Source organism: Schistocerca cancellata, unplaced genomic scaffold (assembly GCF_023864275.1).
Source record: "Schistocerca cancellata isolate TAMUIC-IGC-003103 unplaced genomic scaffold, iqSchCanc2.1 HiC_scaffold_638, whole genome shotgun sequence".
Classification (NCBI taxonomy): Eukaryota; Metazoa; Arthropoda; class Insecta; order Orthoptera; family Acrididae; genus Schistocerca; species Schistocerca cancellata.
Window position 1 is genome coordinate 137,418 of NW_026046649.1, and position 19,196 is coordinate 156,613.

General features: G+C 50.6%; 27 non-coding genes across 27 annotated transcripts; 21 read left to right on the top strand and 6 right to left on the bottom strand.

The window, feature by feature from the left end:
* The first annotated feature begins 23 nt into the window (after positions 1 to 23).
* Trnas-aga (transfer RNA serine (anticodon AGA)) lies at positions 24 to 105 on the top strand. The gene has a single exon. It is a non-coding gene; the product is annotated as a tRNA-Ser (tRNA).
* A 276-nt stretch (positions 106 to 381) lies between these two features.
* Positions 382 to 453, bottom strand: Trnag-ucc (transfer RNA glycine (anticodon UCC)). The gene has a single exon. It is a non-coding gene; the product is annotated as a tRNA-Gly (tRNA).
* An 815-nt stretch (positions 454 to 1,268) lies between these two features.
* On the top strand, positions 1,269 to 1,341 carry Trnam-cau (transfer RNA methionine (anticodon CAU)). The gene has a single exon. It is a non-coding gene; the product is annotated as a tRNA-Met (tRNA).
* Positions 1,342 to 1,663: 322 nt separating this feature from the next.
* Positions 1,664 to 1,735, top strand: Trnae-uuc (transfer RNA glutamic acid (anticodon UUC)). Its single transcript has one exon. It is a non-coding gene; the product is annotated as a tRNA-Glu (tRNA).
* Positions 1,736 to 2,031: 296 nt separating this feature from the next.
* Positions 2,032 to 2,104, top strand: Trnak-uuu (transfer RNA lysine (anticodon UUU)). The gene has a single exon. It is a non-coding gene; the product is annotated as a tRNA-Lys (tRNA).
* A 139-nt stretch (positions 2,105 to 2,243) lies between these two features.
* Positions 2,244 to 2,325, top strand: Trnas-aga (transfer RNA serine (anticodon AGA)). Its single transcript has one exon. It is a non-coding gene; the product is annotated as a tRNA-Ser (tRNA).
* A 276-nt stretch (positions 2,326 to 2,601) lies between these two features.
* On the bottom strand, positions 2,602 to 2,673 carry Trnag-ucc (transfer RNA glycine (anticodon UCC)). The gene has a single exon. It is a non-coding gene; the product is annotated as a tRNA-Gly (tRNA).
* An 815-nt stretch (positions 2,674 to 3,488) lies between these two features.
* On the top strand, positions 3,489 to 3,561 carry Trnam-cau (transfer RNA methionine (anticodon CAU)). Its single transcript has one exon. It is a non-coding gene; the product is annotated as a tRNA-Met (tRNA).
* A 322-nt stretch (positions 3,562 to 3,883) lies between these two features.
* Positions 3,884 to 3,955, top strand: Trnae-uuc (transfer RNA glutamic acid (anticodon UUC)). The gene has a single exon. It is a non-coding gene; the product is annotated as a tRNA-Glu (tRNA).
* A 296-nt stretch (positions 3,956 to 4,251) lies between these two features.
* Positions 4,252 to 4,324, top strand: Trnak-uuu (transfer RNA lysine (anticodon UUU)). Its single transcript has one exon. It is a non-coding gene; the product is annotated as a tRNA-Lys (tRNA).
* A 139-nt stretch (positions 4,325 to 4,463) lies between these two features.
* Positions 4,464 to 4,545, top strand: Trnas-aga (transfer RNA serine (anticodon AGA)). The gene has a single exon. It is a non-coding gene; the product is annotated as a tRNA-Ser (tRNA).
* Positions 4,546 to 4,821: 276 nt separating this feature from the next.
* On the bottom strand, positions 4,822 to 4,893 carry Trnag-ucc (transfer RNA glycine (anticodon UCC)). Its single transcript has one exon. It is a non-coding gene; the product is annotated as a tRNA-Gly (tRNA).
* Positions 4,894 to 5,708: 815 nt separating this feature from the next.
* Trnam-cau (transfer RNA methionine (anticodon CAU)) lies at positions 5,709 to 5,781 on the top strand. Its single transcript has one exon. It is a non-coding gene; the product is annotated as a tRNA-Met (tRNA).
* Positions 5,782 to 6,103: 322 nt separating this feature from the next.
* On the top strand, positions 6,104 to 6,175 carry Trnae-uuc (transfer RNA glutamic acid (anticodon UUC)). The gene has a single exon. It is a non-coding gene; the product is annotated as a tRNA-Glu (tRNA).
* Positions 6,176 to 6,471: 296 nt separating this feature from the next.
* Trnak-uuu (transfer RNA lysine (anticodon UUU)) lies at positions 6,472 to 6,544 on the top strand. The gene has a single exon. It is a non-coding gene; the product is annotated as a tRNA-Lys (tRNA).
* A 139-nt stretch (positions 6,545 to 6,683) lies between these two features.
* Trnas-aga (transfer RNA serine (anticodon AGA)) lies at positions 6,684 to 6,765 on the top strand. The gene has a single exon. It is a non-coding gene; the product is annotated as a tRNA-Ser (tRNA).
* Positions 6,766 to 7,041: 276 nt separating this feature from the next.
* Positions 7,042 to 7,113, bottom strand: Trnag-ucc (transfer RNA glycine (anticodon UCC)). Its single transcript has one exon. It is a non-coding gene; the product is annotated as a tRNA-Gly (tRNA).
* An 8,155-nt stretch (positions 7,114 to 15,268) lies between these two features.
* Trnam-cau (transfer RNA methionine (anticodon CAU)) lies at positions 15,269 to 15,341 on the top strand. Its single transcript has one exon. It is a non-coding gene; the product is annotated as a tRNA-Met (tRNA).
* A 322-nt stretch (positions 15,342 to 15,663) lies between these two features.
* On the top strand, positions 15,664 to 15,735 carry Trnae-uuc (transfer RNA glutamic acid (anticodon UUC)). Its single transcript has one exon. It is a non-coding gene; the product is annotated as a tRNA-Glu (tRNA).
* A 296-nt stretch (positions 15,736 to 16,031) lies between these two features.
* On the top strand, positions 16,032 to 16,104 carry Trnak-uuu (transfer RNA lysine (anticodon UUU)). The gene has a single exon. It is a non-coding gene; the product is annotated as a tRNA-Lys (tRNA).
* Positions 16,105 to 16,243: 139 nt separating this feature from the next.
* Trnas-aga (transfer RNA serine (anticodon AGA)) lies at positions 16,244 to 16,325 on the top strand. The gene has a single exon. It is a non-coding gene; the product is annotated as a tRNA-Ser (tRNA).
* Positions 16,326 to 16,601: 276 nt separating this feature from the next.
* Trnag-ucc (transfer RNA glycine (anticodon UCC)) lies at positions 16,602 to 16,673 on the bottom strand. Its single transcript has one exon. It is a non-coding gene; the product is annotated as a tRNA-Gly (tRNA).
* An 815-nt stretch (positions 16,674 to 17,488) lies between these two features.
* Positions 17,489 to 17,561, top strand: Trnam-cau (transfer RNA methionine (anticodon CAU)). The gene has a single exon. It is a non-coding gene; the product is annotated as a tRNA-Met (tRNA).
* Positions 17,562 to 17,883: 322 nt separating this feature from the next.
* Trnae-uuc (transfer RNA glutamic acid (anticodon UUC)) lies at positions 17,884 to 17,955 on the top strand. Its single transcript has one exon. It is a non-coding gene; the product is annotated as a tRNA-Glu (tRNA).
* A 296-nt stretch (positions 17,956 to 18,251) lies between these two features.
* Positions 18,252 to 18,324, top strand: Trnak-uuu (transfer RNA lysine (anticodon UUU)). The gene has a single exon. It is a non-coding gene; the product is annotated as a tRNA-Lys (tRNA).
* A 139-nt stretch (positions 18,325 to 18,463) lies between these two features.
* Trnas-aga (transfer RNA serine (anticodon AGA)) lies at positions 18,464 to 18,545 on the top strand. Its single transcript has one exon. It is a non-coding gene; the product is annotated as a tRNA-Ser (tRNA).
* Positions 18,546 to 18,821: 276 nt separating this feature from the next.
* On the bottom strand, positions 18,822 to 18,893 carry Trnag-ucc (transfer RNA glycine (anticodon UCC)). The gene has a single exon. It is a non-coding gene; the product is annotated as a tRNA-Gly (tRNA).
* Between the last annotated feature and the right edge of the window lie 303 nt (positions 18,894 to 19,196).

Sequence of the window (19,196 nt, forward strand, 5' to 3'; positions counted from 1 at the left end):
TTCGAGGGAAGCTTTAGCTACGAGCAGTCGTGGCCGAGTGGTTAAGGCGTCTGACTAGAAATCAGATTCCCTCTGGGAGCGTAGGTTCGAGTCCTACCGACTGCGTCGGTTTTTTTATTTTTTGTTTCAGAAGAGAGAGCAGAAAATTTCGCAGTTTGCCTGTCGTTCTGGTACCTCGCTACACCTCACCTCTCACAGTCGTTTATAGCGCCTGTCCTTTTGATAAGGGCGAATTCCAAGCGTCAGCTTTCGCGTCAGCCGAGCAAAGTCGGGACAAGTCGGGACATACTACAGGATGGCCTGCGTGGAGCGACGACGGAAAGAAAACGTTAATTCAACAGCACGTGGCTCACATACTCATACGCATAGATTTGCGCCCGTTGCGGTGGCCGGGAATCGAACGCGGCTCAACTGCTCGGAAGGCAACTATGCTCACCATTACACTACCACCGCACAGCCGCTGCTCGCAACGCCGCGCTGTGTCGGCTTCCCGCCCGCCGGCAGTGGCCCACGGTGATAGTAGCTGTAGGCGCTTTACGAGGTAGGAGGGTGCATTCGGGCAGCGCCTCCACGCACGCTGCGTCTTTGGGCAAGGCTCGTCGCCGCGGCCGCAACGTTACTCACACAATAGTGACGAGCGGTCGCTTTGAGGCAGTGTAGTGGGGGACTCCGCGTGTGTAGCACTTTTTTCGGTTGTATCCGACGTCGCTGGGTGGCAATCCCACTTTCCCTGCAGACAGCTGCTCGGGAATATGCTCGGGAAGCACGGACGTCATCGGACGTCCGCCCCCAACAAATGCAACTAACAAAATGAGAACAACAACTAAAAAAGTGGTAGGTTGTTCGACTACCACGCGGGCGGCCCGGCTTCGATTCCCGGCCGATGCATCGTTTTGCTGTTCTCGCTATAGTGCTGCCGCGCCGATTGCTCGCTTGAGGTGCGCCAGCCTCAGGAATGTATAGCAGGATTCGCTGTGAGAAGAACCAAACATGCAGCACGCAAGAGACCCTACTTGGACGGCCGCGTGCTGTTACTGAACTCCAGCGTCGGCCTGGCCCTACAGGCCGCTGTGTTCAGGTGCCGCAAGGGCGATGTACTATAACCTCAGGCAGTGCTGCTTTCCGTCGTTAAAAAAGCTGCGGCAGCAGTTTACTCTAGCAAGTCGGGAAAGCACGCGTAGCGACACAACAGATTCCTGAGAAAGCGCAAACTGTCTATCTCTAATATGTGAGACTTACCAAGATTCCTGGGATGATGGTTGCAACGAGCCTCGGTAGCGCAGTAGGTAGCGCGTAAGTCTCATAATCTTAAGGTCGTGAGTTCGATCCTCACCCGGGGCATTTAATTTGCTGTACATCACGGCTGAATTAACGGCGTTGCTATTGCTAGTGAACGAACTTAATTGTCGTTTGTTATCCACAAGGAGTCCACGCCTCAGCGTCACAATGTTTACTTCCCATTATGGCAAGGTACAACTTTGATCATTCTCCTCCCCTGTTATGAGTGAAATATGATGCAAACAGCAATGAATAGACAGTTTCGAGCTGTGCGCCATGCCAGTCTGCACGCGCAAAAATGCTCGCAAACAGAGAACAACACTGAGTCCGGATTCAGCACGAAATGCGAGAGGAGAGGGAGTAAATCTCACGTTTCTCGAGCAAATCCGGTGTGGTCTAGTGGCTAGGATACCTGGCTTTCACCCAGGAGGCCCGGGTTCAATTCCCGGTACCGGAAGGGAAGTTTTTGCGCACACGACCCTCCATCTTTTGGCCTTCCAACCTTCGTTTGTCGCCCTCCTTCCGGAGCTTCAACCGAACGTAATTGGGGGAAGCAGGCACAGGATGCAATTACTGTCAGCACCGGGATAAAGGGAGAAGAGGCACTGGTCCGCTGTTGGGGTGCTACCAGCGTCAGTGGGAAGTCGGTGAAGTCGCCAGTTGCGCCAGAAGCCAGCAATTACCGTAGTACGCCTACACACGCGTTCCAGTTATTCACATTGCTTGCAGTCGCTCCATGCACAACAAGCGTGAGCCCGGATAGCTCAGTCGGTAGAGCATTAGGCTTTTAACCTAAGGGTCCAGGGTTCGAATCCCTGTTCGTGCGAAGATTTTAACGCTTCCGTAATGGCTCGTCTCGTAGCGCTGGTAGCCCTGCCGTAATCAGTGCACCGAGTTCGTTTCCTGTCAACATTCTGCGCAGACCGGTTGCATTTTTCACGATTCGAGGGAAGCTTTAGCTACGAGCAGTCGTGGCCGAGTGGTTAAGGCGTCTGACTAGAAATCAGATTCCCTCTGGGAGCGTAGGTTCGAGTCCTACCGACTGCGTCGGTTTTTTTATTTTTTGTTTCAGAAGAGAGAGCAGAAAATTTCGCAGTTTGCCTGTCGTTCTGGTACCTCGCTACACCTCACCTCTCACAGTCGTTTATAGCGCCTGTCCTTTTGATAAGGGCGAATTCCAAGCGTCAGCTTTCGCGTCAGCCGAGCAAAGTCGGGACAAGTCGGGACATACTACAGGATGGCCTGCGTGGAGCGACGACGGAAAGAAAACGTTAATTCAACAGCACGTGGCTCACATACTCATACGCATAGATTTGCGCCCGTTGCGGTGGCCGGGAATCGAACGCGGCTCAACTGCTCGGAAGGCAACTATGCTCACCATTACACTACCACCGCACAGCCGCTGCTCGCAACGCCGCGCTGTGTCGGCTTCCCGCCCGCCGGCAGTGGCCCACGGTGATAGTAGCTGTAGGCGCTTTACGAGGTAGGAGGGTGCATTCGGGCAGCGCCTCCACGCACGCTGCGTCTTTGGGCAAGGCTCGTCGCCGCGGCCGCAACGTTACTCACACAATAGTGACGAGCGGTCGCTTTGAGGCAGTGTAGTGGGGGACTCCGCGTGTGTAGCACTTTTTTCGGTTGTATCCGACGTCGCTGGGTGGCAATCCCACTTTCCCTGCAGACAGCTGCTCGGGAATATGCTCGGGAAGCACGGACGTCATCGGACGTCCGCCCCCAACAAATGCAACTAACAAAATGAGAACAACAACTAAAAAAGTGGTAGGTTGTTCGACTACCACGCGGGCGGCCCGGCTTCGATTCCCGGCCGATGCATCGTTTTGCTGTTCTCGCTATAGTGCTGCCGCGCCGATTGCTCGCTTGAGGTGCGCCAGCCTCAGGAATGTATAGCAGGATTCGCTGTGAGAAGAACCAAACATGCAGCACGCAAGAGACCCTACTTGGACGGCCGCGTGCTGTTACTGAACTCCAGCGTCGGCCTGGCCCTACAGGCCGCTGTGTTCAGGTGCCGCAAGGGCGATGTACTATAACCTCAGGCAGTGCTGCTTTCCGTCGTTAAAAAAGCTGCGGCAGCAGTTTACTCTAGCAAGTCGGGAAAGCACGCGTAGCGACACAACAGATTCCTGAGAAAGCGCAAACTGTCTATCTCTAATATGTGAGACTTACCAAGATTCCTGGGATGATGGTTGCAACGAGCCTCGGTAGCGCAGTAGGTAGCGCGTAAGTCTCATAATCTTAAGGTCGTGAGTTCGATCCTCACCCGGGGCATTTAATTTGCTGTACATCACGGCTGAATTAACGGCGTTGCTATTGCTAGTGAACGAACTTAATTGTCGTTTGTTATCCACAAGGAGTCCACGCCTCAGCGTCACAATGTTTACTTCCCATTATGGCAAGGTACAACTTTGATCATTCTCCTCCCCTGTTATGAGTGAAATATGATGCAAACAGCAATGAATAGACAGTTTCGAGCTGTGCGCCATGCCAGTCTGCACGCGCAAAAATGCTCGCAAACAGAGAACAACACTGAGTCCGGATTCAGCACGAAATGCGAGAGGAGAGGGAGTAAATCTCACGTTTCTCGAGCAAATCCGGTGTGGTCTAGTGGCTAGGATACCTGGCTTTCACCCAGGAGGCCCGGGTTCGATTCCCGGTACCGGAAGGGAAGTTTTTGCGCACACGACCCTCCATCTTTTGGCCTTCCAACCTTCGTTTGTCGCCCTCCTTCCGGAGCTTCAACCGAACGTAATTGGGGGAAGCAGGCACAGGATGCAATTACTGTCAGCACCGGGATAAAGGGAGAAGAGGCACTGGTCCGCTGTTGGGGTGTTACCAGCGTCAGTGGGAAGTCGGTGAAGTCGCCAGTTGCGCCAGAAGCCAGCAATTACCGTAGTACGCCTACACACGCGTTCCAGTTATTCACATTGCTTGCAGTCGCTCCATGCACAACAAGCGTGAGCCCGGATAGCTCAGTCGGTAGAGCATTAGGCTTTTAACCTAAGGGTCCAGGGTTCGAATCCCTGTTCGTGCGAAGATTTTAACGCTTCCGTAATGGCTCGTCTCGTAGCGCTGGTAGCCCTGCCGTAATCAGTGCACCGAGTTCGTTTCCTGTCAACATTCTGCGCAGACCGGTTGCATTTTTCACGATTCGAGGGAAGCTTTAGCTACGAGCAGTCGTGGCCGAGTGGTTAAGGCGTCTGACTAGAAATCAGATTCCCTCTGGGAGCGTAGGTTCGAGTCCTACCGACTGCGTCGGTTTTTTTATTTTTTGTTTCAGAAGAGAGAGCAGAAAATTTCGCAGTTTGCCTGTCGTTCTGGTACCTCGCTACACCTCACCTCTCACAGTCGTTTATAGCGCCTGTCCTTTTGATAAGGGCGAATTCCAAGCGTCAGCTTTCGCGTCAGCCGAGCAAAGTCGGGACAAGTCGGGACATACTACAGGATGGCCTGCGTGGAGCGACGACGGAAAGAAAACGTTAATTCAACAGCACGTGGCTCACATACTCATACGCATAGATTTGCGCCCGTTGCGGTGGCCGGGAATCGAACGCGGCTCAACTGCTCGGAAGGCAACTATGCTCACCATTACACTACCACCGCACAGCCGCTGCTCGCAACGCCGCGCTGTGTCGGCTTCCCGCCCGCCGGCAGTGGCCCACGGTGATAGTAGCTGTAGGCGCTTTACGAGGTAGGAGGGTGCATTCGGGCAGCGCCTCCACGCACGCTGCGTCTTTGGGCAAGGCTCGTCGCCGCGGCCGCAACGTTACTCACACAATAGTGACGAGCGGTCGCTTTGAGGCAGTGTAGTGGGGGACTCCGCGTGTGTAGCACTTTTTTCGGTTGTATCCGACGTCGCTGGGTGGCAATCCCACTTTCCCTGCAGACAGCTGCTCGGGAATATGCTCGGGAAGCACGGACGTCATCGGACGTCCGCCCCCAACAAATGCAACTAACAAAATGAGAACAACAACTAAAAAAGTGGTAGGTTGTTCGACTACCACGCGGGCGGCCCGGCTTCGATTCCCGGCCGATGCATCGTTTTGCTGTTCTCGCTATAGTGCTGCCGCGCCGATTGCTCGCTTGAGGTGCGCCAGCCTCAGGAATGTATAGCAGGATTCGCTGTGAGAAGAACCAAACATGCAGCACGCAAGAGACCCTACTTGGACGGCCGCGTGCTGTTACTGAACTCCAGCGTCGGCCTGGCCCTACAGGCCGCTGTGTTCAGGTGCCGCAAGGGCGATGTACTATAACCTCAGGCAGTGCTGCTTTCCGTCGTTAAAAAAGCTGCGGCAGCAGTTTACTCTAGCAAGTCGGGAAAGCACGCGTAGCGACACAACAGATTCCTGAGAAAGCGCAAACTGTCTATCTCTAATATGTGAGACTTACCAAGATTCCTGGGATGATGGTTGCAACGAGCCTCGGTAGCGCAGTAGGTAGCGCGTAAGTCTCATAATCTTAAGGTCGTGAGTTCGATCCTCACCCGGGGCATTTAATTTGCTGTACATCACGGCTGAATTAACGGCGTTGCTATTGCTAGTGAACGAACTTAATTGTCGTTTGTTATCCACAAGGAGTCCACGCCTCAGCGTCACAATGTTTACTTCCCATTATGGCAAGGTACAACTTTGATCATTCTCCTCCCCTGTTATGAGTGAAATATGATGCAAACAGCAATGAATAGACAGTTTCGAGCTGTGCGCCATGCCAGTCTGCACGCGCAAAAATGCTCGCAAACAGAGAACAACACTGAGTCCGGATTCAGCACGAAATGCGAGAGGAGAGGGAGTAAATCTCACGTTTCTCGAGCAAATCCGGTGTGGTCTAGTGGCTAGGATACCTGGCTTTCACCCAGGAGGCCCGGGTTCGATTCCCGGTACCGGAAGGGAAGTTTTTGCGCACACGACCCTCCATCTTTTGGCCTTCCAACCTTCGTTTGTCGCCCTCCTTCCGGAGCTTCAACCGAACGTAATTGGGGGAAGCAGGCACAGGATGCAATTACTGTCAGCACCGGGATAAAGGGAGAAGAGGCACTGGTCCGCTGTTGGGGTGCTACCAGCGTCAGTGGGAAGTCGGTGAAGTCGCCAGTTGCGCCAGAAGCCAGCAATTACCGTAGTACGCCTACACACGCGTTCCAGTTATTCACATTGCTTGCAGTCGCTCCATGCACAACAAGCGTGAGCCCGGATAGCTCAGTCGGTAGAGCATTAGGCTTTTAACCTAAGGGTCCAGGGTTCGAATCCCTGTTCGTGCGAAGATTTTAACGCTTCCGTAATGGCTCGTCTCGTAGCGCTGGTAGCCCTGCCGTAATCAGTGCACCGAGTTCGTTTCCTGTCAACATTCTGCGCAGACCGGTTGCATTTTTCACGATTCGAGGGAAGCTTTAGCTACGAGCAGTCGTGGCCGAGTGGTTAAGGCGTCTGACTAGAAATCAGATTCCCTCTGGGAGCGTAGGTTCGAGTCCTACCGACTGCGTCGGTTTTTTTATTTTTTGTTTCAGAAGAGAGAGCAGAAAATTTCGCAGTTTGCCTGTCGTTCTGGTACCTCGCTACACCTCACCTCTCACAGTCGTTTATAGCGCCTGTCCTTTTGATAAGGGCGAATTCCAAGCGTCAGCTTTCGCGTCAGCCGAGCAAAGTCGGGACAAGTCGGGACATACTACAGGATGGCCTGCGTGGAGCGACGACGGAAAGAAAACGTTAATTCAACAGCACGTGGCTCACATACTCATACGCATAGATTTGCGCCCGTTGCGGTGGCCGGGAATCGAACGCGGCTCAACTGCTCGGAAGGCAACTATGCTCACCATTACACTACCACCGCACAGCCGCTGCTCGCAACGCCGCGCTGTGTCGGCTTCCCGCCCGCCGGCAGTGGCCCACGGTGATAGTAGCTGTAGGCGCTTTACGAGGTAGGAGGGTGCATTCGGGCAGCGCCTCCACGCACGCTGCGTCTTTGGGCAAGGCTCGTCGCCGCGGCCGCAACGTTACTCACACAATAGTGACGAGCGGTCGCTTTGAGGCAGTGTAGTGGGGGACTCCGCGTGTGTAGCACTTTTTTCGGTTGTATCCGACGTCGCTGGGTGGCAATCCCACTTTCCCTGCAGACAGCTGCTCGGGAATATGCTCGGGAAGCACGGACGTCATCGGACGTCCGCCCCCAACAAATGCAACTAACAAAATGAGAACAACAACTAAAAAAGTGGTAGGTTGTTCGACTACCACGCGGGCGGCCCGGCTTCGATTCCCGGCCGATGCATCGTTTTGCTGTTCTCGCTATAGTGCTGCCGCGCCGATTGCTCGCTTGAGGTGCGCCAGCCTCAGGAATGTATAGCAGGATTCGCTGTGAGAAGAACCAAACATGCAGCACGCAAGAGACCCTACTTGGACGGCCGCGTGCTGTTACTGATCCGCGCAGAGCCGAGCAGAGCGGACGTGTCGCGCGCGCGCTCTTGCTTATATAGTTTTCGCGTCGGTTACATTGGTGCAATCGCGCCAAACTGAACATAAATAGTGAGCAACAGTGACTATCTTCAGTGCAGTGTGTAGTGACACAGTGTTAAAAGCGTTTTTATGTGAGAAAACGGTGCACAGTGAGTTCGAGACTGCACGCACGGAACTGGACCTCAACAAAGGTACTAAACGACAACTAACACTTGAAAAACACTACTAACACCCCTAGGAACCCCAGATAGTATTAACATTACTAACACCACTATCGCTGTTTGTGAAGTGCCCAAAGTACGTTGACTACAAAATATCTCGTGTGACGAACCAAAAACCACAACATATGGTAGGTTTTTTCTCCGGTACAGGACAATAACACTCTACCGAAATCACAGCACAGCTGCGCAGCAGTGAAGGCTAACGTTTATAAAAATTCCAGATCAAAAACTCCTGGTTGCTTGATTGCTTGATAACTGAAAGCGATACGCCACAAAAGCGACATAGCGCAAAGTCCGCTAAGTAGGTTGAGTAACGCTGACAGTGCGAGCCGTGCGAAGTCCCATAAGTAGGACGCGACGGACGACGCGTGCCCGTGTTGCTAAGCGCGACACGTAGTACCACGCCCAACCGCGGGAGGCAGCAGCGCACGGGGGCAACTCGGCCGCCATCTGTGCGCGAGTTGCGTGGCCGGCTGCAGCGCAAAGCGCGAACGTGGAGCGCAGTTCCAGCTGGCCGCTGCGGGCGAGAACAACGGAGACAGCCGCTACTAGGCTCTAAGCTGGTATAGGCTCAACTCCCTTGATACCAAGGAAGCTTGATGCTTGTGCCAGCCTGCACACTGCGCAACGTTCCACTTTCGCACTAAGTGCGAAAACTGGAGCGAAGCGCGGGACAGGCCGATTCGGCGGCTGTCAAGCTGGCTTCTGTAAGGAGAAGAGCCAGCAACGCCTCCAGCACGCCGGGGACTCCTCGACAATGTGCAAACATGGAGGATCAGCCCAATAAAATTGACGAGGAAAAGGTCGATGCCATCGACACCTTCATTGCTGAAATACAAACAGAACTAAAAGCAAAAAAAGTGTCACTCACCATACTGTCAGCATTTAGAAATAAGCTAATCGGCAACGCAGTGACACAAGCTAGGTTAGAGGGACAAATTCAGGCCCTAGAAAAAGAAAACGCAAGACTAAGACAACAAGTAGAAATACAAACAATCGCAGCAGCCAGACATGACCTTGAAGCAACAGACTCGCTCATACATGCGAGACTGGAGGGCCAGATTGATATTCTCAAAGACGAGAATAACAAGCTGTCCGTCCAAGTAGAGGAGTTCAGGATAGAAAATTTTACTCTAAAAAGAGACAACCAAGAACTACAGAAAGAACTGGATGAGGCAAAAACAAATAAACCAGAGACAATACTCCCAGCAATACCAACTTTCGCCAGTATCGCCAAATCCCAACCGAAATCCAAAGAAACACTAAAAATAGAACACGCCAAAGCAAAACAAGCGACAACACTCTTCATCACCTCGACAGAAAATAAGGACCCAAAAACTGTGCGACAAACCCTTACACAGAAACTTGACCCAAAAAAGGACAAGATAAAAATTAAGGCAGTCAAAACTACAGCAACAGCTGTCATAGTTGAGACTGCAACACAGGACGACTGTAAAAAACTGCTCGAGTCAGCAAAGAACATTAACACGATCAGGTGCGAGCCACCACGGAAGAGACGACCGCTAGTGATCATACACCACGTGCCAGACACAATCAGTGACAAAGACTTTCTTGAAAGCCTCTATGAACTGAACCTTAGTGAGGAAGTTGAGAAAGAGGCTTTCCTGAAAGAGACAAAAATCAAATTCCGAACAGGACCAAGAGGGCGGGGATACAATCATCAAGTTATTGAAGTCACACCGAATCTGCACAAAATTTTGACAAAACGGGATAGAGTCTATATAGATTTCCAGTCTCTAACTGTCAAAAATTTCGCCCAAGTCCCCACCTGCTACAAGTGCTGTGATATTGGACACACCACAAAGCAGTGTAAAGACACCGAAATCACGTGCTCCAATTGCAAAGGGAAGGGCCACATAAGAAATCAGTGCAAACTAGCAGAACAAGACATCTGCATCCCCTGCAGAATCCGAGGCAAATTGTGTGCCAGACGAAGAGGTCTTGAGTGTCAAACACATAAATTCCTCCAAGATCGACTGCTACAGAGCTTCGATTATGGAGAATGAAAGCAGCCCAACACTGCCCCAATCAAGAATGCAAAAAACGAACTATAAATCACCATCGACCATTAATCGAAACCATCAAAGAGCTATAAGCTGGCGCAGGCAGATGGGACTGCTTCCCACTCACCCCACACACACAGACGATATCCCATCTCTTCAAGGCATGCACGCATTACATGACAGTTATATAAATACCATGGACTTCATCGACGACATGGTACTTAATGGAGCTATACATTATAACATAGCCAAACAACTTAAAAAACAGATGCAATACTGGGTCAGCTACCAGCAATCACTGCAGGCGAGAATTGACGAGCTGGAATTTGAAGTGCTATACAATGCACACAGCAACACCGATCAAATACAAAACAATAGCACACAAACAAACACGAACACAGACAAGTCTGTAAACCTAAACAAACACACGGAAAACGAACAAATGGACAATACACAGAAATCTCACGCAACACCTGACTATGCCAAAGCTAGCAGCGAAGAAAGAATAAACGACAACACACCAAAAAGGTATAATACAAAAAGATGTACAGGATATATAAAACCAGTGAATTTTGTATCTGGAGGGATAATTAACCCTGCAGATCATACACAACAACGCATAACACCTCAACAACATAATGAAACACAACAGATGACCGGATGTAACGAGACATATAGGAAAAAGGTAGTAGTCCTTGACACAAACCTACTTACGGGTGATCACGATAGTGACGATGAGTGTACAGATAGTGATAGCAAAAGAAAGGTGACGACAGTGCAATAGGTAGTGTAAACATAAGAAAAAGTGAAGGTGAAAGAAGAAGAGCCGCAGGTAGCAGCTCATCAGCCTCACCACCATTGAAGACGGAACAAGACACCACACCGGTGACATCTGCACTTCGAGATAAATATAGCGGAATCATCCCATATGTAGAAAAAGAGCAGAAGGGAAAAGTCGGCCAAACACCATGGCATGCTGACTACAACAATGTAGAACTAAACTTAAGACTAAGTAGGCTAGAATATAAGGACACATTCATCACAGCACAAAGACTGCTAACCAGACTACTTCACCCACTAGGCAGCTATGTATGCTTCCCGACCACTGAACAATCTGACAGAATGACTTTAAAGACCGCAAACATACCTACAGACCCAGCAGAGCTAGAAAAATTAGTCATACTAGCGTGTAGTCGGAGGGGGGAAACATATAACCCACACCAAGTGTACAAGGACCAAGTGAGGGCACATGGCAGAACTGACTTTGACTACTCGCAAACAGGACACAAATTCTATCTTCATGTGAAACACCCATGAAAATAATACAACTTAATGCTAATAGAAGCACACTCGTTAGTGCAGAACTGCCGCGAGTAGCTCTGGACTTGCAGGCGGATATTCTCTGCCTGCAAGAACCTTACGTGACAACCCAGGGGAACTTAACTAACCTACCCTGGGACGCTGTCACAATCTCAGACAGACGAAACTACAAGGCTGCCATAGTTGTCCTCAACAAAACTTTAAATATCACTAAGATTACGCAGCTATGTAACAGTCATCTGGCCACGGCAGAAATAACTAAGGGTCGAGACACATGGGTGGTCTCATCACTATACGCACAGTACAGTGACAATATAGAGCCATACCTACATATGATACAAGACATTGCTGAGTATTCTAGAAATAAGAACCTAATTATATGTGCAGATATCAACGCTAAATCCACACTATGGCACTCGAACAGAACGGACGACAGAGGACGGAAAGTCAACGACGTCATACAGGAGACACAACTACATATTATAAATGAAGACGGACCTACACCTACATACAGAGGTGCAGACGGATCTGCCACCAAAATCGATATTACTCTGGCGAATGACAGAACATTAGGACGACTGCAAAGATGGACCATACACGACTCTCTGACCACAAGTGATCACAACATAATAGAAATAAGTCTCACAACAAACAATTACCGCACCACACACAATACAACACACTTCAACTTTAAAAGAGCGAATTGGGACAGACTACAACAAATTGTTCAAAATGAGAATATATACAACATACAGGGAAGCGTGGACTACAGAGCACACAAACTGACACAAATCATCCAAACAGCACAAGAAACAGCAATACCTACGCACACACATAGCAAACAACGGGAAACACCATGGTCAGACGAATTAACCAGACTCAAACGTGACATGACAAGGAAACGAAAACTATACCAGAGGACGTGGATACAAAGAGACAAACTACTAAGACTAGCTGCATATAGGGAAGCCAAAGAACTCTTCAAAAAGACATTATTTCAGACCAGGAAACAACATTGGGAGAGCTACTTGACCTCACACACACAACAGAATATCTGGGGGGAACAATACAAGATCCTGACAGAAAAAATAAAGACCCCATTGGCATTAAGCACGCTACGGCAGGATGACGGCACAATGACAGTGGGGTGGAGAAACACAGCACAATATCTGCTGAACAAACTCCTCCCGGAAGATGCCACAGACTCAGACACACAGGAACAGATCACACTCAGACAAGAACTTCATGAACAGTATAACACCGACGCCGTCACCTGTCCCTTCGCGCACGAGGAAGTTGCGGTAGCGATAAGAGAGCTAAAGAATAAAAAAGCACCTGGACCCGACAGGATCCATGCAGAAGTGCTTAAGAGGCTAGCACCACAGATCACCCCATACTTAACAGAACTACTAAACGACGCCTTAAGGCTAGGCCGTGTACCGACAGTCTGGAAAACCTCAAATGCAGTCATCATACGAAAATCATCAGACAGAGACCAATCAGATCCGAAATCCTACAGACCAATATGCCTCATAAACACCATGGCAAAAATCCAAGAGAGGCTACTGTGTGACCGCCTGCAGGCTCACAGAACCCTACTTGGAATGAATCCCCACCAGTTTGGATTTCGGAAAGGGAAAAGCATCGATGATGCAATAAACAGAGCTTTAGAAATTACACAAAACACAGATAAAACATACTCTTTGGCAATCATGATAGACATCGCAGGAGCATTTGACAACCTGTGGTGGCCAGCACTGTTTCTGAGGTTACGCCAGATGGAAGTACCCGCAGCCCTATACAACAGTCTTTTAGACTACTGTAGAGACAGAATAGTGGAATGGCGCGTGGGCAACCGGAAGGTAATAAGGAAAATTACCAAAGGATGTCCGCAGGGATCGATCTGTGGACCCATCTTCTGGGACATAATTTTTGAACCTCTCCTGCAACTGCTGGAGGAGGATATGAGGACAGACGGTGCTGTCGCCTATGCAGATGACCTATTGGTGGTTATCTCAGCAAACACAAGAGCCCAGCTAGAGGAGAAGGCGAGTGGCATACTGCAAACAATAACACAATGGTGCAACACAAACAAGCTCAAGATAGCGGGCAACAAAACAACATACACACTGCTCAAAGGGCAACTCAGACGCAATCCATCTATTAAAATACAGAACAACAACATAAAGAGAATGACGGTAACCCGCTACTTGGGCGTATACATAGATGAGAAGCTGAACTTCCATGAACACATCAGAATAACAACAAACAAGGCAGAAAAATTACTACATAAACTGGCAAGGATTAATTCAGGACAATACAGACTTCCTCTGTCAGTCACACGAACCTACCACTGCGCACTCTTCGAATCAGTGCTAAGCTTTGCGGCCAGTACATGGGCGCACAGACTCAACCTCGTCACAAACAGAACAGCGGTTAGGCGAGGGCAGAGAAGCGTCCTTCTGCGACTATCGGGAGCCTTCGGCACTACATCAGTTGAAGCACTGTGTGTTGTGCTAGGAATCTTCCCGATAGATATCACAATCAAATATCGGGCCGCTCTGTACTGGTTAAAGATGGGTAGACTAGACCAGGTCAACATATTGACTGGTTCCCCGCTGAACAATAAGCGGGACCTCAAAAAATGGAAAATCGACACATGGCAACAGGAATGGGGCACAAGTGATAAGGGACGGAGAGTCTATACATTTTTTCCGAACATAACGGAAAGATTAAGAATGAAACATGCCGATCCTAGCCGCGGCATGGTGCATTTCTTGACTGGCCACGGACCTTATCCCACGCACTTAAATCGCGTGAGTCTTAGAGACACATCAACGTGTACATGTGGAGGTATGGGAACCCCCGAACACACAATCCTATTCTGCGGGAAATACAGACAGCACAGGAACACACCTGGGATACAACACCTACAGACAGAGGAACACATATACGATGCGATCAGAACACCTGAACTTTGGGACATAATGAACGCACTAACAGACAAAATTTCTGACGAATGCCACAAAGAGTACAGGAACAGAAGACCACACAGACAATAAACCTATATGCAGCACCCAGACAGACACCATAGTGTGGAAGAACTAAACTAAGTCTCAATATAAAACAACTGACATGCAATAGACTTACATAAGTAGACCTAAAACTGACAATAGATTAATGTATAAAATTAGACATAAACAGTGTCGGCGCACCGTCGCAATTGCCATCAGCTACCACGGCACTCTAAACCTGTATACAAGTAACCAGATAGAACATAAATAGAGATATCAAACGCCATAAATAGAATAGAATAGAACTTCCTAGGCTAAGGTGAGGGGACTGAGGATCAGAGGCTTGAAGATAAATCCCAAGGCGCTCATCCTCAGTCCCCTACGGTGGTGGGACTATCATCTCTTCCTTTCCTATCGTCTTTTCTCCTCTTCAGTCTAAACTATTCCTTGTATTTCCTTCTTCTAATTCAAAATTTATTTTTGTAAAAATTTTGTTATATCGGTTTTGGGAAAGCTGCCAAAGTAAAGAAAAAAAAAAAAAAAAAAAAAAGCACAGACCCGCCTCCACGTGGCGGGCACGGGCAACGGTGCGACCGGATGCGGGAACTGGTGTGAGTTTCATCTACTACATCAGGGTCCGCACACCGGTCGTAGCGGCCAAGTGGTCAAAATAGACCCACCTTAAGCACTTAGGTGGTGGGTCGTAAAATCAGGGCGGCAAACTGAACTCCAGCGTCGGCCTGGCCCTACAGGCCGCTGTGTTCAGGTGCCGCAAGGGCGATGTACTATAACCTCAGGCAGTGCTGCTTTCCGTCGTTAAAAAAGCTGCGGCAGCAGTTTACTCTAGCAAGTCGGGAAAGCACGCGTAGCGACACAACAGATTCCTGAGAAAGCGCAAACTGTCTATCTCTAATATGTGAGACTTACCAAGATTCCTGGGATGATGGTTGCAACGAGCCTCGGTAGCGCAGTAGGTAGCGCGTAAGTCTCATAATCTTAAGGTCGTGAGTTCGATCCTCACCCGGGGCATTTAATTTGCTGTACATCACGGCTGAATTAACGGCGTTGCTATTGCTAGTGAACGAACTTAATTGTCGTTTGTTATCCACAAGGAGTCCACGCCTCAGCGTCACAATGTTTACTTCCCATTATGGCAAGGTACAACTTTGATCATTCTCCTCCCCTGTTATGAGTGAAATATGATGCAAACAGCAATGAATAGACAGTTTCGAGCTGTGCGCCATGCCAGTCTGCACGCGCAAAAATGCTCGCAAACAGAGAACAACACTGAGTCCGGATTCAGCACGAAATGCGAGAGGAGAGGGAGTAAATCTCACGTTTCTCGAGCAAATCCGGTGTGGTCTAGTGGCTAGGATACCTGGCTTTCACCCAGGAGGCCCGGGTTCGATTCCCGGTACCGGAAGGGAAGTTTTTGCGCACACGACCCTCCATCTTTTGGCCTTCCAACCTTCGTTTGTCGCCCTCCTTCCGGAGCTTCAACCGAACGTAATTGGGGGAAGCAGGCACAGGATGCAATTACTGTCAGCACCGGGATAAAGGGAGAAGAGGCACTGGTCCGCTGTTGGGGTGCTACCAGCGTCAGTGGGAAGTCGGTGAAGTCGCCAGTTGCGCCAGAAGCCAGCAATTACCGTAGTACGCCTACACACGCGTTCCAGTTATTCACATTGCTTGCAGTCGCTCCATGCACAACAAGCGTGAGCCCGGATAGCTCAGTCGGTAGAGCATTAGGCTTTTAACCTAAGGGTCCAGGGTTCGAATCCCTGTTCGTGCGAAGATTTTAACGCTTCCGTAATGGCTCGTCTCGTAGCGCTGGTAGCCCTGCCGTAATCAGTGCACCGAGTTCGTTTCCTGTCAACATTCTGCGCAGACCGGTTGCATTTTTCACGATTCGAGGGAAGCTTTAGCTACGAGCAGTCGTGGCCGAGTGGTTAAGGCGTCTGACTAGAAATCAGATTCCCTCTGGGAGCGTAGGTTCGAGTCCTACCGACTGCGTCGGTTTTTTTATTTTTTGTTTCAGAAGAGAGAGCAGAAAATTTCGCAGTTTGCCTGTCGTTCTGGTACCTCGCTACACCTCACCTCTCACAGTCGTTTATAGCGCCTGTCCTTTTGATAAGGGCGAATTCCAAGCGTCAGCTTTCGCGTCAGCCGAGCAAAGTCGGGACAAGTCGGGACATACTACAGGATGGCCTGCGTGGAGCGACGACGGAAAGAAAACGTTAATTCAACAGCACGTGGCTCACATACTCATACGCATAGATTTGCGCCCGTTGCGGTGGCCGGGAATCGAACGCGGCTCAACTGCTCGGAAGGCAACTATGCTCACCATTACACTACCACCGCACAGCCGCTGCTCGCAACGCCGCGCTGTGTCGGCTTCCCGCCCGCCGGCAGTGGCCCACGGTGATAGTAGCTGTAGGCGCTTTACGAGGTAGGAGGGTGCATTCGGGCAGCGCCTCCACGCACGCTGCGTCTTTGGGCAAGGCTCGTCGCCGCGGCCGCAACGTTACTCACACAATAGTGACGAGCGGTCGCTTTGAGGCAGTGTAGTGGGGGACTCCGCGTGTGTAGCACTTTTTTCGGTTGTATCCGACGTCGCTGGGTGGCAATCCCACTTTCCCTGCAGACAGCTGCTCGGGAATATGCTCGGGAAGCACGGACGTCATCGGACGTCCGCCCCCAACAAATGCAACTAACAAAATGAGAACAACAACTAAAAAAGTGGTAGGTTGTTCGACTACCACGCGGGCGGCCCGGCTTCGATTCCCGGCCGATGCATCGTTTTGCTGTTCTCGCTATAGTGCTGCCGCGCCGATTGCTCGCTTGAGGTGCGCCAGCCTCAGGAATGTATAGCAGGATTCGCTGTGAGAAGAACCAAACATGCAGCACGCAAGAGACCCTACTTGGACGGCCGCGTGCTGTTACTGAACTCCAGCGTCGGCCTGGCCCTACAGGCCGCTGTGTTCAGGTGCCGCAAGGGCGATGTACTATAACCTCAGGCAGTGCTGCTTTCCGTCGTTAAAAAAGCTGCGGCAGCAGTTTACTCTAGCAAGTCGGGAAAGCACGCGTAGCGACACAACAGATTCCTGAGAAAGCGCAAACTGTCTATCTCTAATATGTGAGACTTACCAAGATTCCTGGGATGATGGTTGCAACGAGCCTCGGTAGCGCAGTAGGTAGCGCGTAAGTCTCATAATCTTAAGGTCGTGAGTTCGATCCTCACCCGGGGCATTTAATTTGCTGTACATCACGGCTGAATTAACGGCGTTGCTATTGCTAGTGAACGAACTTAATTGTCGTTTGTTATCCACAAGGAGTCCACGCCTCAGCGTCACAATGTTTACTTCCCATTATGGCAAGGTACAACTTTGATCATTCTCCTCCCCTGTTATGAGTGAAATATGATGCAAACAGCAATGAATAGACAGTTTCGAGCTGTGCGCCATGCCAGTCTGCACGCGCAAAAATGCTCGCAAACAGAGAACAACACTGAGTCCGGATTCAGCACGAAATGCGAGAGGAGAGGGAGTAAATCTCACGTTTCTCGAGCAAATCCGGTGTGGTCTAGTGGCTAGGATACCTGGCTTTCACCCAGGAGGCCCGGGTTCGATTCCCGGTACCGGAAGGGAAGTTTTTGCGCACACGACCCTCCATCTTTTGGCCTTCCAACCTTCGTTTGTCGCCCTCCTTCCGGAGCTTCAACCGAACGTAATTGGGGGAAGCAGGCACAGGATGCAATTACTGTCAGCACCGGGATAAAGGGAGAAGAGGCACTGGTCCGCTGTTGGGGTGCTACCAGCGTCAGTGGGAAGTCGGTGAAGTCGCCAGTTGCGCCAGAAGCCAGCAATTACCGTAGTACGCCTACACACGCGTTCCAGTTATTCACATTGCTTGCAGTCGCTCCATGCACAACAAGCGTGAGCCCGGATAGCTCAGTCGGTAGAGCATTAGGCTTTTAACCTAAGGGTCCAGGGTTCGAATCCCTGTTCGTGCGAAGATTTTAACGCTTCCGTAATGGCTCGTCTCGTAGCGCTGGTAGCCCTGCCGTAATCAGTGCACCGAGTTCGTTTCCTGTCAACATTCTGCGCAGACCGGTTGCATTTTTCACGATTCGAGGGAAGCTTTAGCTACGAGCAGTCGTGGCCGAGTGGTTAAGGCGTCTGACTAGAAATCAGATTCCCTCTGGGAGCGTAGGTTCGAGTCCTACCGACTGCGTCGGTTTTTTTATTTTTTGTTTCAGAAGAGAGAGCAGAAAATTTCGCAGTTTGCCTGTCGTTCTGGTACCTCGCTACACCTCACCTCTCACAGTCGTTTATAGCGCCTGTCCTTTTGATAAGGGCGAATTCCAAGCGTCAGCTTTCGCGTCAGCCGAGCAAAGTCGGGACAAGTCGGGACATACTACAGGATGGCCTGCGTGGAGCGACGACGGAAAGAAAACGTTAATTCAACAGCACGTGGCTCACATACTCATACGCATAGATTTGCGCCCGTTGCGGTGGCCGGGAATCGAACGCGGCTCAACTGCTCGGAAGGCAACTATGCTCACCATTACACTACCACCGCACAGCCGCTGCTCGCAACGCCGCGCTGTGTCGGCTTCCCGCCCGCCGGCAGTGGCCCACGGTGATAGTAGCTGTAGGCGCTTTACGAGGTAGGAGGGTGCATTCGGGCAGCGCCTCCACGCACGCTGCGTCTTTGGGCAAGGCTCGTCGCCGCGGCCGCAACGTTACTCACACAATAGTGACGAGCGGTCGCTTTGAGGCAGTGTAGTGGGGGACTCCGCGTGTGTAGCACTTTTTTCGGTTGTATCCGACGTCGCTGGGTGGCAATCCCACTTTCCCTGCAGACAGCTGCTCGGGAATATGC